General features: G+C 42.5%; 1 protein-coding gene across 2 annotated transcripts in view; it reads right to left on the bottom strand.

Moving 5' to 3' along the window:
* The window catches only part of SLC2A9 (solute carrier family 2 member 9), a 168,232-nt gene extending 163,059 nt beyond the window's left edge, over positions 1 to 5,173 (bottom strand). For both annotated transcript variants that reach the window (XM_061583942.1, XM_061583943.1), the window contains exon 1: positions 4,824 to 5,173. The gene's annotated coding sequence lies outside the window, so the exon portion shown is untranslated. The remainder of the gene's footprint in view (positions 1 to 4,823) is intronic.
* Between the last annotated feature and the right edge of the window lie 9,987 nt (positions 5,174 to 15,160).

Below are 15,160 nucleotides of genomic sequence, written 5' to 3' on the forward strand. Positions count from 1 at the left end.
TTCAATGCATCATTCTCATTTTATTTTTTGGTAAAATTGAATATCTTCATTTAAAATAGTGTGAGAATTATAGTGTCAAATTATGGTAACTGTCTTCTGCTATGTGACTATAGAGTCCATTTTGTATTGAAAGTTGAGCTAGCGAACAATGGTGAAGGCTGCTTATGCTTACAGACGGTGTGGATACATGTTCCCCACTTCCCCAAGTAGTGAGAAGTTTTAAGGACAAAAAATATTTAGAAATATAAATAGATCACAAGTGGAGATAAAGAGAAGCAGAGCTGCTACTTCTCCTCAGATCCCTAGCGGGAGGCCCTTAGGGCTGGCCTTACTACTGGGCAGAGCTGCAGATGTGAGGGAAAGGAATGGAGGCAAGGGTCTGGAGTTGCTGTCTGTGCAGTAGCCTGCCTTGCACTACCAAAGCAAGTCTGCTGCTCTCAAGGGCGATGGAGGCAGCTGGTGTTAACTAAGGTTAAACTGCCAGTCAACAGCTTTTGTACATAGAATTTCAGGGACCACAATCTTCTCCTTTGCCTCAGGCAGCAAAGTGGTGGCTCTTTACTCCCAAAATGTTTCAACCCTTCATCTTACTCTCAACTTGTTTGCTTGCTCTCTTTTTTCTTCAGTCTCTGTTTGCTCCAAACTGCAAAACTTGTGTGTGTGTGTGAGAAAGATACACACAATAGACTTTACACCAGCCTTTACATATACATACGCACACACTTTACTTACACCATTACCGGGGGGGGGGGTGTCATTCTTCTTCAACATTCAAACACAATCATTAGCTGATTATCAGGATGGCACAGTAACAATGTTATATAGCCACAAGAGTGGCTGTATGCTATAGCCAGCATGGCTTTTTTGCGTACCACAATGTTAAATTGAAAATACCCATGCCATTCTGATGCTTCCCATAAGCTCAATTCAAAACAAAACCTTACAAAACCTATAGTCCTGAACTCAGAAACACTTGCATAACAACCCTCTAAATTTTCATGGTGATACACAAAATAGTCAGAGAGCATCAAGAGTTCAAAGGGTAAAAACAAAGAAATGAAACCCAGACTCCTGTTGGAATTTTTCTGTCAGAGTTCTCATAATTTGTTGAAGTTAATTAAAAACCAGCCATTTAAGGGACTGGCTTTTCTGGATAGATACTAGAAGGAACTTACAATTAATTAAGCTCTCCAGATTTTCTCCATGGTTCTCTTCTGTGAAAACTGAACATTTTAGAGCCAGTTATTTGACCAAATTAATGTCTGTTTCCCTAAGATATGCTTTTATGGAACTACGTTTCCAAGTCATACCAACTGCAGTACTAGATGGACGCTACAAAAAGGTGCCATTTGAAAATTGTGTATTTGCGACCAATGTCAGGTGGAGAACATTGTTCATTATATGTTAATTTGCCCTCTGTACGGGCACCCAAGAGAGAGATTCTTGAAACCTCTGTGTCTCAATGCCCTTGTAGAATCAGTACAATTCCTCCTGAGCAAAACTAATGGTTACGTGACATACAAAGTGGCTGTTTTTGCACTTGCTGCAAAAAAGATTAGAAAGAAAGAACTAGATAAAATTGCCACAAATTGTTTGGGAGATTCAGAGTCTTAAACTGAGCTCGTTGATGGTAACTCTGAAATTCTTTTATATTATTGGTTGCAACAGCAATTTGTTCTCTGTATACTTCTACATACCTCTGTATTTTTTACTTTTTTAATGTATTTGTCATGGCCTTTGGCTAGTACAATAAATTGACTTGACTTGACTTGAATTAAAAAACAGCCATGTTCACAGAGTACCTGTAGTCCTATTCCAGACCTTGCCCGATACTCTGACCTCTGATCTTCTGCAGTTTAAAAGCTAAAAACATGCCTGGCTGATTTTTAATTAATTTAAGAAATTTAGCATTGGAGTCAATGATAAGCCCAGGCATACTCAGTAGGAACCAAATGTTAGTGTTCTAAAAGCCAGGCTCACAGCTGCTTGGCTTGGCTAATCAGGGGGCCACACCCACACCAGACCTTTATTTCACTTTAGACAGTCCTGGCTTCCCCCAAAGAATCCTGGGAAGTGTAGTTGGTGAAGGGTGCTGAGAGTTGTGAGGAGACTCCTATTCCCCTGACAGAGCTCCAATGGCCAGAGTGGTTTAACAGTCAGCTGCTCTGACTGAAGCTCTGTGAGCTCTTTCTTATATCTGCACCAACTCTAAAAATGTATTTATTTAAACAAAAACATTTAAACAGCACCTTGTGACCCCAAAAAATAATGGATCCAAGGTGCCATAGTGCCACTATGATGCAAAAACCTGCATCTGAGTTATAGATCTTTATATCTTATTTATTTATGTATTTATTTATTCAACTTATTAGTCGCTTATCTGGCTGAATTGTCAGCCACTCTAAGCGATGTACAAAGCAGAACATGTAAACATCAAAACATTAAGAGACTAACAATAAAAACTAACAATAACATAAAAGCAACAAGTTCCAAAAATAATAGGGCTTCTCTCCTGTATAATCCAGAGGTGTAACTACCGATGGAGGTTCCTGGTGTAAGCATCGAACCAGTGTGGCAATAGTTCATTTGCAAGATGTAAAGCAACATCCTCCCTGATCTTAACATCCAGCAACTCCAAGAAAGAGAGGGGAGGGACAACAGGCCCCTCGAAATCAAAACCAACAGGGCAGTTCTCAAGGAAGCCAAGGCAGAGGAGCCAGGGTGTAAACGTGACTGATAACAGGCAAAACAAACAGAGGCCGCATGGCAAAATGACAGCCGCCGCAGGGGCGCCTCCCACTCCTCAGAAGCCAAAAGATTATCACAGCAATGTCGTCTTCCAAGGTCAGGCTGCAACACCCGACCCGCCAGTCTCCGGCTCCCGCCTGCCTCTGCGTCCAGCCCAGCTCGGCGCTCTCCACCGTGAGAGGTGGCCGTGGCGGCCGCCTGATGTAGGTAAAGTCTCTGGGACATGCCGGTAGCTAGTGTCCAATTCTTGCTGTCTTGCTGGCAGACACTTGAAATCCACTATGTCCAGGGTGGGGAACCTGCAGCTCACGGGCTAGTCATGGTTTGCAGGGGATTCAAACTGGCTGTCAAGACTATTTCCTTGAAATCATGCTCCCCTGTCCAACAGCTGAAGTCACTGCTTGATGTTGCTTTGCCAATGCATTCTGCAGGGAACGTCTTGGCAAAGCAGACCCTTCCCCCCCACCCTGCAGGTTGACTTCGACAGATGGGCAAGATCACCCACCTATCACTCACCTAATGTCATGGCATCAGATGACTGACAGGTGAGTGGCCCCACCCACCTGTCAAAGTTGGCCCATCGGAAAAAGGGAGAAAGATGTGGCCTGCTGGGCTGAAAAAGTTCCCCACCTCTGCTCTGTGTGATCACAGTTCACATCTGTGTCATCAATCATATAAATATTCACTAATAGGCAAAAAAACCTTGCGGTTTAAGAACATACCTATAGCCCACAGATATTTCTATCAAACTTTTAAAAGCAGAGAAATTGGGCAGCTCTAGTGAATGCACCAGGGGAGCAGGAGACCTGACCTCCTCTCTGAGATATTGTACTGCCTTACAAATGTGTAAAACTACAAACACAATACTTTCACAGTCCAATCCACTTCCTGTGTAGCTTGGAAGAATTTCCGTGTAGCTTGGAAGAACTCCTACTGCATTCCCTGCATGTTTACTCTTACATGCAATGCCTCAAGAGGCATTGCGGCCTTGGGCTCCTGCTGGGAGAAAGGGCGGTATAGAAGTCAAATAATAAAGGAGGGCTTTTATGTCTCCTTGTTTCTGTTTCAAACAAATCATGTTATAATAAAACAGAGCATGATCCAATCAGGGTTATAAGCCCTATAGGTATTTGTGGGAGAGATTTAAGCTGGGGTGGCTAACCCTGTAGCACAGCAGGTGTTTGTGGACTCCAACTCCCACCATGCCTCACCCTTGGCTATGCTGGCTAGGACTGGTGGGAGATGGCACACAACAAGCTCTGGCTAGCACCTGATCCAGTGAGCATTTATTACTTTAAAGCTGCAACTCCACTGATTTAGCAGTAAGACCCACTGAACTGAGAGGACTTACTTCCAAGTAAACATGCATAGGTTTGGGTTGCACACTGAACCAGGATGTTTGAGAAAAAGAACCAGTATGTCCCATCAACTCTTCCTTTTATGATATACCTTTGCTATTTAATACAACACATTTGGGGAACAATTCCTGCAAAGGGTAATGTTTATTCCACAGCCTTGATTACCAGTGTAATAAATAAGTGGTTCCAACAATGATTTAAAGAAACAAAAAAGGAGTAACCTTCAATTTTGTTTTTCCCCAGTTGTGTTTCCTTTCATTAAAAAAAGAAGTCATTATGTAAGAGTAATCTCATTTTAGGTATTATTTTGGGTAATCAGTTTGCCAGTTTAGCACATGACCTTCCTTAGAAACTCCATGAGGCAATATCTACATTAAAATAATGTTGTTTTGCAAAAGCTACATGCACCACACTTAGATTTTTATTTGCAAGGCAATTTCTTGGGCAACTTTACAGACCATAAGTATTCGTTAAACACTGGTGTAGACAGATGTAGATAATTTAAGAATGATCCTGCTGGGGAAGAGCACTCACTGTGATTTCTTCAACGTACCATCAGCTAGCTGAGTTTGCTTGCAACAGAAGTAGAGTTGTGCCTTTCACAAAAAATGTATCCACCCACCACGGCAGAAAAGATTTTCAACTATTTTAAAATTAATTGGAAAAAACTAAATGATTTACATGCAAGCTTTAAACATTAAAAACCAGGCAGCCTACCTGAAGCAGAGGGAAAGAAGAAGAGAGAATCAACTGATGCAATGTTTGATTTCCAGATTAGTTTGTCAGCCACTGCTTTCCAAAAACCAGAGCAAGCCAGGCTCACCTTCCAGGGGAAAAATGCCCTACAGCTCCCAGTTCCGTATATGTCCGTATGCACACAGATACAGGAAGCTGCAGAGATCACTGGCCCAGTGTGTTACCTGCTGCACTGACTGGCACCAGCTTTATAGGGTCTCTTCTGGAAGGGGTCTTTCACATCACCTGCTCCTTTTAACAGAAGATATCTGGGATTTGACCTAGAATTTTTGCCTGTAAAGCAGAAGTGCTCTTCCACAGAGCTATCTTTCCCCAAAGTTTGATCAGATCCATGAACAGTTAAAGGCTAACAGTAAACACTAATTGATTTAAAATATGCCTATCTTGCCTTTCAGTCTATTTGTGGCGGTAACACAATAGTTGTACACAGCTGATGCATTTTATGGTCCAAGGACTGCTAGACACTTACAGGAGATGAAAAAGCAGACCAGCTGGAGGGTTGCCAAACATTTTCAATCAGTGTTCTTAATCTTTTGGGGTCATGGATCCCTCTGAGAGTCTGATGAAAGCTATGGACCCCCATAAATCAATCTTACTTTATTGCATTGGCAATTGACGTTTTTGTGCCTGGTTCACAGACCCCCTTGAAGGTGATCAAGGGGTTCATGGACTACAGGTGAAGAAAGGGTCTTGAAGGTGGCATGATAGAAGAATCAGCTGGGATCCACGGAGGCCCATATTCATACCTGAAGTTCATCAGCTGGTTCTCCTGCTCTGGAGGGGGTGACTTTCAGGACCTGCTTGGAGGGAGGCACAGGGAACTGGGGCAGGAGGAAGAAGGACCTGAACAGCCCACTGTGCATGTAAAAGAACTTAGGCTGCAACTCTAACTCCACTTACCTGGGACAAAAATCTGCTCTCCTGCCCCTCCGTTTCAGCTGGGTACCCCAAGACAGAAGCCCAGCTGAAATCCACGAGCCCAGGATGGATCCTGTCTGACAGGAACATGGCCCTTTCCTCTGCCTAGGGAGTGTTGAGCATCCCGTTACCTGCAGTACATGACCTGAGCTTTAATTGGTACAAGGGACCCAGGTGCCCCTTAAACCCACATGGGAGGGGAAAAAAACTTAAAAGGTGGGCTGTGATATCTACCCTTTGTCCCTCATCTGCCATCAGAAAAAAACTGCACATGACCAGCCAAGCACCTTTACACATTAGGAGACCAAAGGTGTCAATGCAAGTAGTGACTTAGGATCAGGAAGACGGCTGACCTTTTTATTTCAAAGTTCTGCTCTGTTCATTTGTCCCTCCTTTGCCTTTTTTTTTGCTTTTAATAAATGTTATTTAAATCGGACAGTTGGCTCTGTGTGCTTGGTTGCCAAACTCTCAGGGTGTTTAGACACCCCCCCATGTGCCTAGGGCATTGGGGAATTGGACTCACTTCGGACTTACATGTATAGGATTGTAAAGAATCTTGGGCAGGCTACTGTTTCGCCATGGTGTGTACATGATATGTTACCTCCATGATCAGGGGCAGAATGGAGTCACTGAGCAACAACAGCAGGGGAGGACTGTTGTCCTCATGCCCTGCTTGTGGGCTTCCCAGAGGCATCTAGTTGGCTACTGTGAGAAACAAGATGCTGGACTACACCTTTGGTCTGTTCCAGAGGGGTTCTTTTTCTTATCTATGTACCAACTAAGGTTGCCAGGCCCGGCCCCCAAGAGGTCTTCTATATCTTTAAAAGTTGTGCAGAGGGAAGGGAAAATTCCACCTTGTGGCTTTTCCCATTTCAGGGTTGCAAGAACACCTCCACTTGGCTGACTTTCTCTTCTCCTAAAGATACAGGATCAGTCTCAGGCTTCAGGTCATCTCCAAGTTTTTAGTGAAGCCACATCGGCTTCTTCTGCTGGTTTCCCCCTTTTATCCTTGTTAGAATTGCTTGCCATTGTGCTTTTAGAATTTCCTTTTTCAGAAACTCCCACCCATCTTGGACTCCATTTCTCATTAGTGTGGCTTGCCATGGAACCATACTTGCAATTGTTCTGAGTTTATTAAAATCAGTTTTCTTGAAGTCCAGGGTGCGTGTATGGCTACTCTCAGCTTTTGGTTCTGTTAAAATCAAGAATTCAAGTGTGGTGTGGTCACTTTCTCCCAGAGTTCATGTAACTGCCACTTCATCCACCAAGTCATCTCTGTTGGTTAGAATCAAGTCTGATCCTTTGGTTGCTTCCTCCACTTTCTGTAGGAGAAAGATATCTCCAACACAAGTCAGAAATTTCTTGGAGGGGCCATGTTTGGCAGAATTTGTCTCCCAACAGATATCGGGATAATTGAAGTCCCCCATTACTACTACATCATGCCTCCTCAAAACATTGGCAATTTGCTTTTCAAAAGTTACATCCTCGTCTTCTCCTTGGTTAGGTGGTTGGTAGTAGACTCCAAGCACCACATTCCTTTTATTACTTGCCCCATTAATTTTAATCCAGATACTCTCGGCAGAGCTACCAAGCTCATCTTCCTGTGTTTCTGTGCAGGGATATATATTTTTAACATACAGTATGACTCCTCCTCCCTTTTTATTCTTTCTGTTCTTTGTTATATCCCTCAATTGCTGTATTCCAGTCATGGGAGTCCTCCCACCAAGTTTCAGTTATACATATCAAGTCATAATTGCCCTCCTGTATTAAGAGTTCAAGTTCATCCTGCTTGTTTCCCATGCTCTGAGCATTAGCATACAGACATCAAAGACCATGTGATTTGTGGCTTGGCTTCCTTACTACTTTTTCTGAGGACTGTTATGTTATAGAATAATTTTTATTTTATTAATAATAATTTAATTGTGTTAATATTACTGTCAAGTTTCTATCCTCTTTTATAAAATAGTATTTGATAAAATAATGGGCTGTCTATATTTAAGAACTGTTTGTTTTGCCTTGATACTGACTCCCTCACTGCTCCTTCCTCACAAGGACACCAAGACTGCAATCCTGTACCAATTTACCTGGGAGAAAGTAAACCCCATCAATCACAAAGACTTACTTTTGAGTAGACATGTAGACTACTCTGTTGTAAGTTAACTATACAGTGAATTCTTAATAACTGCCTGGACTTCAGCTACTTATTCTATAGTAGCATATGCAGAAAATAACTTATAGAAAGTACCTTTTCTTGGACAAAAACACCAGAAGAAAGATGTATCTTGGTTGTTAGAAAGAAAAGAGCAAAAGGGGAAGGGGGTTAGTAGATATTTAGAATGATAAAGGATCCGTGGACTAGAAAATGAAACAGAAGGGGAGGGAAAAACAACAACTCTTTAGGACCCTGGGGATTCCTACAGCCTGGGCTCCTGCTGGGAGGAAGGGCGGGATATAAATCAAATAATAAATGAATAAATAAATATAGCCTGGTGTTTAAATAACTCACTCATCAGTCACAGTTGTGACTCAACTCACCCATCAGTCACAGTTCTGACTTTACTCATTGACTAAAACTCTGACAGGTGGGAGCAGCAAGGCTGGCTGATTTCACAGAAATCACTTAGAAGGGCGACTGCACATTTTGTTTCATAACTCTGTTTCTAGTAGGGCTATAGGCTTACTTTAAAAATAGAAAAGAAACCTCAGAGTCTGAGCCCCCTTGCACACATGTACCCTGGTGCAGTTGCACCATTTGCACCATGATAAATCCAGACATGGCCATGCTCTACAGAGGGGATGAGAATGGGGGTATAATGTTCTTCCTCTCCCTAGATTAACTTTGTACCACTTTCCCCAAGCTGTTGCAGCCAACCTTTTGTGCCATATGGACCTGCATCTGATACTTCCTTAGTGCTGGTAGAAGAGTGACAGTGGCCTACTATGCTGCTGTTACCCCAAACTTCAGCAAGGAGGAACAAAAATAAGAAGGGGAGGTCAGAGAGAAACGTTTGGGGTCAGAGATAAAAAGGGAACAAACCAGGTCCAAATGAGGCAAGATATTAGCCTTCGTAAGGCATTCAAGTAACATAACATGCAAGAGGGACCAGCGGACTAGCTCTGCCCTCCCATTGTTGCTCCAATAATTCTCCACAAATTGGAGGGACATTTTCTGAAAAGGGGAGACTCCTGTACTTGTGGAGGCTCCCTGTGCATTGACGCAGCATGAGAGAGGCAGAACATTTATGCTGGTCCCCATGGCCTCTTCACACAAATATCAAATGTCTGCAGAGATCTACTCTATGAATGCACTTAATAAGCATGGGGTTTTTTACCACGGTACAAATGAGGGGAGAGTTAAGCAAGATCAGGGCCCTGGAGGGCCTCTCCCCATTGCTGCAGCCCCCCCCCCATCCTACCCTCTCAAAGCTGATATTTGTGCAAGGAGTTGAGTGTCCATTTGTCCAAACAATCCATCTCCAATGCAAACAGCAGGGGTGGGATTTTCAGTGAAATTGCAGCAAGGATAGATAGGGTTAAATTCTCCCTTTAAAACCCTCAAGGTACCAATCCTGCTCAGCACTCCCCCAGTAGCTGCGATTAATATTTTAAAAAACATGTTCAGCAACAGCATGAGGTTTTCCATGTTGCCAGACAGCAAAAACTGTTCTAGTTGTGTGTGTGTGTGTGTGTGTGTGTGTGTTCGTTCTAATGTTAATTGATTTCAAAGAGAATGTGAAATGTATGCTAATCACCATACATTTTTTTAAAAAATGTGTATGTGATAAGATTAAAATCAACTGTTTGAGAAAATAAGCTTCAGATATCTTTTCACTAATGACAGTGAAATATTTCATTTATTCTCCATTTGTTGGAAGAAGAACTGTTGCGCTCATGCTTGTGGACTTCTCAGAGGTGCCTGGCTGGCCACTGTGAGAACAGAATGCTGGACTCAATATGTCCTTTGTCTAATCCAGCATCTTTTCAATTTCATATCTTTCTTTCATAAATTCATGCATAATTTCAAATAGCTTGTAAAAAGTCTACACTTTTTGCATGTTTATTTCAGGAAGATGTAAACAGGCAAAACTTTCTGAATGTAAAAAAACCCCCTGTTCTTACTCAATTTATTTGTCTGATGCTAACAATTCATCGACTCTAAAATATGCATGAATACTCAGGCATTAGTTGTTGTTGGTTATGAAGAAATCGACCATTCGAAATTAATTTATTTAATGCCCATCCTGGAAAGGTGGCAGCCCCCAGCTTGTGAGAAGTGATGACTATAGAGTTTAAATCCTGAATAATCCTCCTGCAAAATCAGCTAAGTAACAAAGATAATTATCCATGATATTCTATAGGAACTCCTGCTTAAGAGAAAGCCACCCATAGAACTTCAGCTATGGGGCAGCATAGAAACATCACAAAGAAATAAATAAATAAATAGAAGGTTCATGAGAAGAATCCATCCATCCATGCAGCAAAAGAACCTGATCATCACATCCATGACAGTTGCAAGTTTTCATTAGAGAGAGCAGCAATGGAAAATACATCAATAGGAATCACTATAGACTTTCCCCTGCCTTGTCATAGTATTAGAGAAACTGGAACTAGACTAAAGTAGCTATTGAGGGGTTAAAAGAGTTGCAAGCTCCGTTTATTTTGTGCTACTCATTGGTGTTGCAAATCACACATAGGAGTATTATGACCAAAGGATTACAAAAGAAAAGAGTATTATTCTGTCAATTTACTTTGCAACTTTAGCTGCCCTTTGACAAGTAAATATTTAAAAATATAAAGTAACGTTCTGTCCACTCTCCAACACAAAGCTCTTAGGAGATCTAAGATACAATTCCTGAAACTCACACGCAGTCTGATTCTATGTGTGCTGTCTCAGAAGTAAGCCCTACTGAGTTCAATAGGGACATATTTCCAAGTAAGTGCATACCAAATTATAGATATAGCTTTTTGTTTAATGCGATGGAATATCAGTCTTACTTTAACTCCTTTATATTAAAAAGAAAATGCTGTATATTTCTACATGTGTATAGATATAAATGGATGTGTATGTAATGCACACACACACACATTCTCATATATGCATTGATATTTATATATAATATATAAACAATTCTTACCTTATAAAGCCAGGAGCTGAAAACATAACGTAACTCTTGAGAAATAAAGTACACCTGGGAAACTCTTGACTCTGATTCTGATCACATCAGTGTTACAAATACAGTAGGGCCCCGCTTTACAGCGCTTCACTTTACAGCATTCCGCTAATACAGCGGTTGTCAATTGCAGAAAGGCCCCGCTCCTACGGCGCTTGTTCCGCTTTTATGGCGGTTTTTGCTCGTCGCGTGCCATTTTCGCATCATTTTTGCACGATGCGCACCATTATCTTCAATGCGTTCCGCTTTACAGTGGTTTTCGCTTTACAGCGGGGGTCTGGAATGTAACCCGCTGTATGAGTGGGGCCCTACTGTAGAATTTGAGTCAAGGAAGTATATCCTAATTGGTCCTTTTTCTTTCTTTCTTTCTGGCTGGCTTTCAGAAGGCTTTTTGGTAATTGTTTTCAAATTCATCCACTAGATAAGAGCCATAATTCATTCATACCTTCCTATTCTATCTTCCTATTAAGCCTTTATCTTCCAGTTAGCTCAACTAACTTCAGAAAAAACTTTCTAAACCAGTAAAAAACAAGCAAACCCTACTGAAGAATTTCAATCTCATTTAAGTTGCAGGCCCAGAATTTTTTCTGAAACCTAATCATCAACACATTGAAATTGTGCATACAAAATCTTAGAATGATAAAATTTGTGGAGTTTGGGACCCAGACTAAATATTTGGTGAAAAATCCTAATTGTGTTAGTCACATCCACTTCACCATACTTAGCTTAACTGAACTGTAGAATGAATATATTTCAAGAGGTTAAAATGATTTAATTTATGAGTCGCAGTTTAATTTCACAACAGTATCCACAGTGTGTTGTAGGTTAAATTAGCAATAAAAATAATTTGACAGCAAACAGTGCAGTTCACAGCAGTGACACAAAATATCTAACAAACATTATGGGATGATTATAGTAGTGCTACTCTGCTTTTATCTGCCAGACACATTTATATCTGGAGAATAAGAAGGCAATTCACTAATAGGCAAAAAACCTTGCGGTTTAAGAACATACCTATAGCCCACAGCTATTCTATCAAACTTTAAACAGCAGGGAAATTGGGCAGCTATAGTGAATGCACCAGGGGAGCAGGAGACCTGAACTCCTCTCTGAGATATTGGACTGCCCTAGAAATTGGTCAAAATGGAAACACCATTTGGGTTGGTCTTTCACAGTCCAATCCACTTCCTGTGTAGCTTGGAAGAATTTGGTAACATGTGCCTCTGAGCATATGGTGAGTGGTGGCAACACTTGCCATCTCCAAAGATAAAGGCAAAGGTGTCCTCACACTTATAGTGTGAGTCATTTCTGACTCTTAGGGTGACGTCTTGCGACGTTTACTAGGCAGACTGTATATATGGGGTGAGATTGCGAGTTCCTTCCCCGGCCTTTCTTCACCCCCCAGCATATGCCGGCTACTCATTTTACCGACCACAGATGGATGGAAGGCTGAGTGGACCTCGACCCCTTTTACCAGAGATTCGACTTCCTCCTTCCTGGCCGTGAGCAGAGCTTCAGCTGCATTACCGCCGCTTACCACTCTGCGCCACGGAGGATCTCCAAAGACAGAGAATTATATTTTTGTATGTTTGTTGGTGTTCGTCTTACTTTGTTTCTTTCCTGTGTTATTAATGTTTCTACAGAGAATCTACACTAGAAAATTTTATTTCCCTCATTATTCATCCTAGAAATCTGTGTCAAATTTATTTTTATTAATTTCAAAGCCTTTTTATTGGTCCATGTCATATGATGGTGAAGACAGCCTTTTGTGTTTCAAATTGGAGGTTATGTTCTAGTTCTATTTTGGGTGCATTAACAGTTGAATCTGGACCTGCAGTTTGATGAAAAATCAGACTGATTCCAATATAATGCTACTTCAGCAATGACTCTAGCTGTTGGAAAAAAGTGGATGCATGTTTTCAGCCTGCTATGTTTAAACCACTTCATTTAAGGCAAGGTGGGCACAGTCAATTAAAAACATAGAGCACACCTAGCATTTTGCTAGAATATATTTCACCTACCACTTGTGCAAATTGAGACACTCCTGAGGTCCACTGGAGACTATTCTGCAGAAGTCAGTGCCATTATTCCACAATTATTTTTGGAGTTTTTTTAGTCTAAATTTTGCAAAGAGTTGCTGTACTTCACATATTCACAGAAATAGAAACAAAAGAAAATGATTTCCTATAGGAAACTTCACTAAAATTGCAAAGGAAATCAGACATATTCAAAGTGACCATCTGAACTATATCAACTGTCTTAATAATGTTGCTTCCTCCCTGCTAAAACAAGATCAGCACAGCACGTGTCTTCTTTCTATGATTTGGGCTGATTGCAGGTGTTGCCACCACTCACCATATGCTCAGAGGCACATGTTACCAAATTCTTCCAAGCTAAACAGGAAGTGGATTGGACTGTGGGCTCATCCAGATGGAGCGGGATAATCCAGGTTTTCCATACCCGCTCTGTCAGCTGAGAGTCCTCACTTGCCCCTTTTCCCGCTCCTTTCCCGCTTTTTGCTGATATTAAAAACACTCTTTTTTACCGGCCGCACACGCAGCCCGAACATGCGGCATTTTCTCGCTTTTTTCCTATCCATGCCCACGACACATCTGATTCGTTGGGAAAATATGACGTCTGCTCCCCTCTCCCCTTCTACTGCTATCAGTTCTGCGCATGCGTGCTTGAATGCGGAAGCGTGAAAAGCTGGCAGTCATGGCCCAAACCGAATTTGGAGGAGGCGGCCATGAGTCCTCCCATAGCCTGTGGGGCCCTGGGCAAAATCATAGGTGGCTGATGAAAGGACCCACTCAGGCAGGGGATTCGCACCTCCCCCCTAAAAGCCGTGAGCACGCCTGCTTCACAGCTGATGAGCCGGAATCGGGCAGCACAAGGAATTCACTCAGGGGATTCAAACCTCCCGCCAAAGTACCTCACACAAACCCGATTCACAGCTGATGAGCAGAGAGGGGGGAAGCTGTCCAGCCACTCATCTGGGGATGGGGGATGCCCCAAGAGCGGGAAGTGGCTTACGAGGCTGCACGGCTACAAAGGAGAAAAACACGCCACAGCCCACCCAGCTTCTCATCGCACACAAACAACACCTCTGGTTACGGTGTCCCCCACTTTACAACACCATGTCTGCTTGGCAAGTCTTGCAGAACTGCGCATTTGTGGTAAACCAGAATAGTTATTCCATTTGGCAAGCGAGTTCTTGGATATTTCCCGTTTCAGCTTGCCAAACACTCCCTCTGGTTAAAGTTAGCCATAAGTCAGGATCGCAGCTAATTCTGTTGCTATGGGCGAAAGGCTATAGCTCTGTGACAGAGCACCTATAGCAGCATATCTGCTTGGCAAGTCTCACAGAAATGCGCATTCGTGGTAAAGCAGAAAAGTTACTCCATTTAGCAAGCGGCTTCTTGGATATTTCCCTTTTCGGCTTGCCAAACACTCCCTATTGCAGCCATTTATAGGCCCCAGCAAGTACATCATAATTGGGGCGCAAAAGTGATTTGTGTTTCCCCTTCCAGTTTCCCCTTCCTTCTGCTGCTTTTACAAATATGCTTTCTTGCATTTCTGCAATCACGTTAATCCAAAACGGTTAAACAGCCCTGTTACACTCCTTTTTATATACACGAACGTCTCAATTCCCATATACTTTGGAAAGCAATGCAACAGCGGTTCCTTCACACAAAGAGTGTGCGCCGGGCTCTCTAGAAGGTCAGAGTGCCGGCCTCTACTTCCTGCTTCTGCGCAAACCTGCATTTCCGCACCTGCGCAGTATATCCAACAGCACTGATTGGCCACGTTTTCCCGGGCGACGTTTCCACACAAGCGCAAACGTGCAAAGGACGGGATTGGCTGGAAAAGAGGAGGGGGACTGGGGAACTGCCCCAGGACCGCCCATGCAACAGCGTCATCTCTTAAATCTGCGGTATTGCGTCCGAGCGGCCGAAGGAACCACGGATGATTCACGCTTTTAAAAAGTGTATCGCATTTTCCGCGGTTGTGCGAAAGTGGATTTAACCGCGCGAAAACGTGCTTTTGCACTCGGCGTCATCAGGACGACCAAAAAATAATGAGAACACAAAGCGGTCATGTCACACATTTTGCAGTCGTCTGGATGACCCCTGTGAAAGACCAACCAATATGGTGTTTGCATTTTGACCAATTTCTAGGGCAGTCCAACATCTCAGAGAGGATCTCAGG

The sequence above is a fragment of the Rhineura floridana genome, chromosome 9, assembly GCF_030035675.1.
Source record: "Rhineura floridana isolate rRhiFlo1 chromosome 9, rRhiFlo1.hap2, whole genome shotgun sequence".
In the NCBI taxonomy this organism is placed as follows: Eukaryota; Metazoa; Chordata; class Lepidosauria; order Squamata; family Rhineuridae; genus Rhineura; species Rhineura floridana.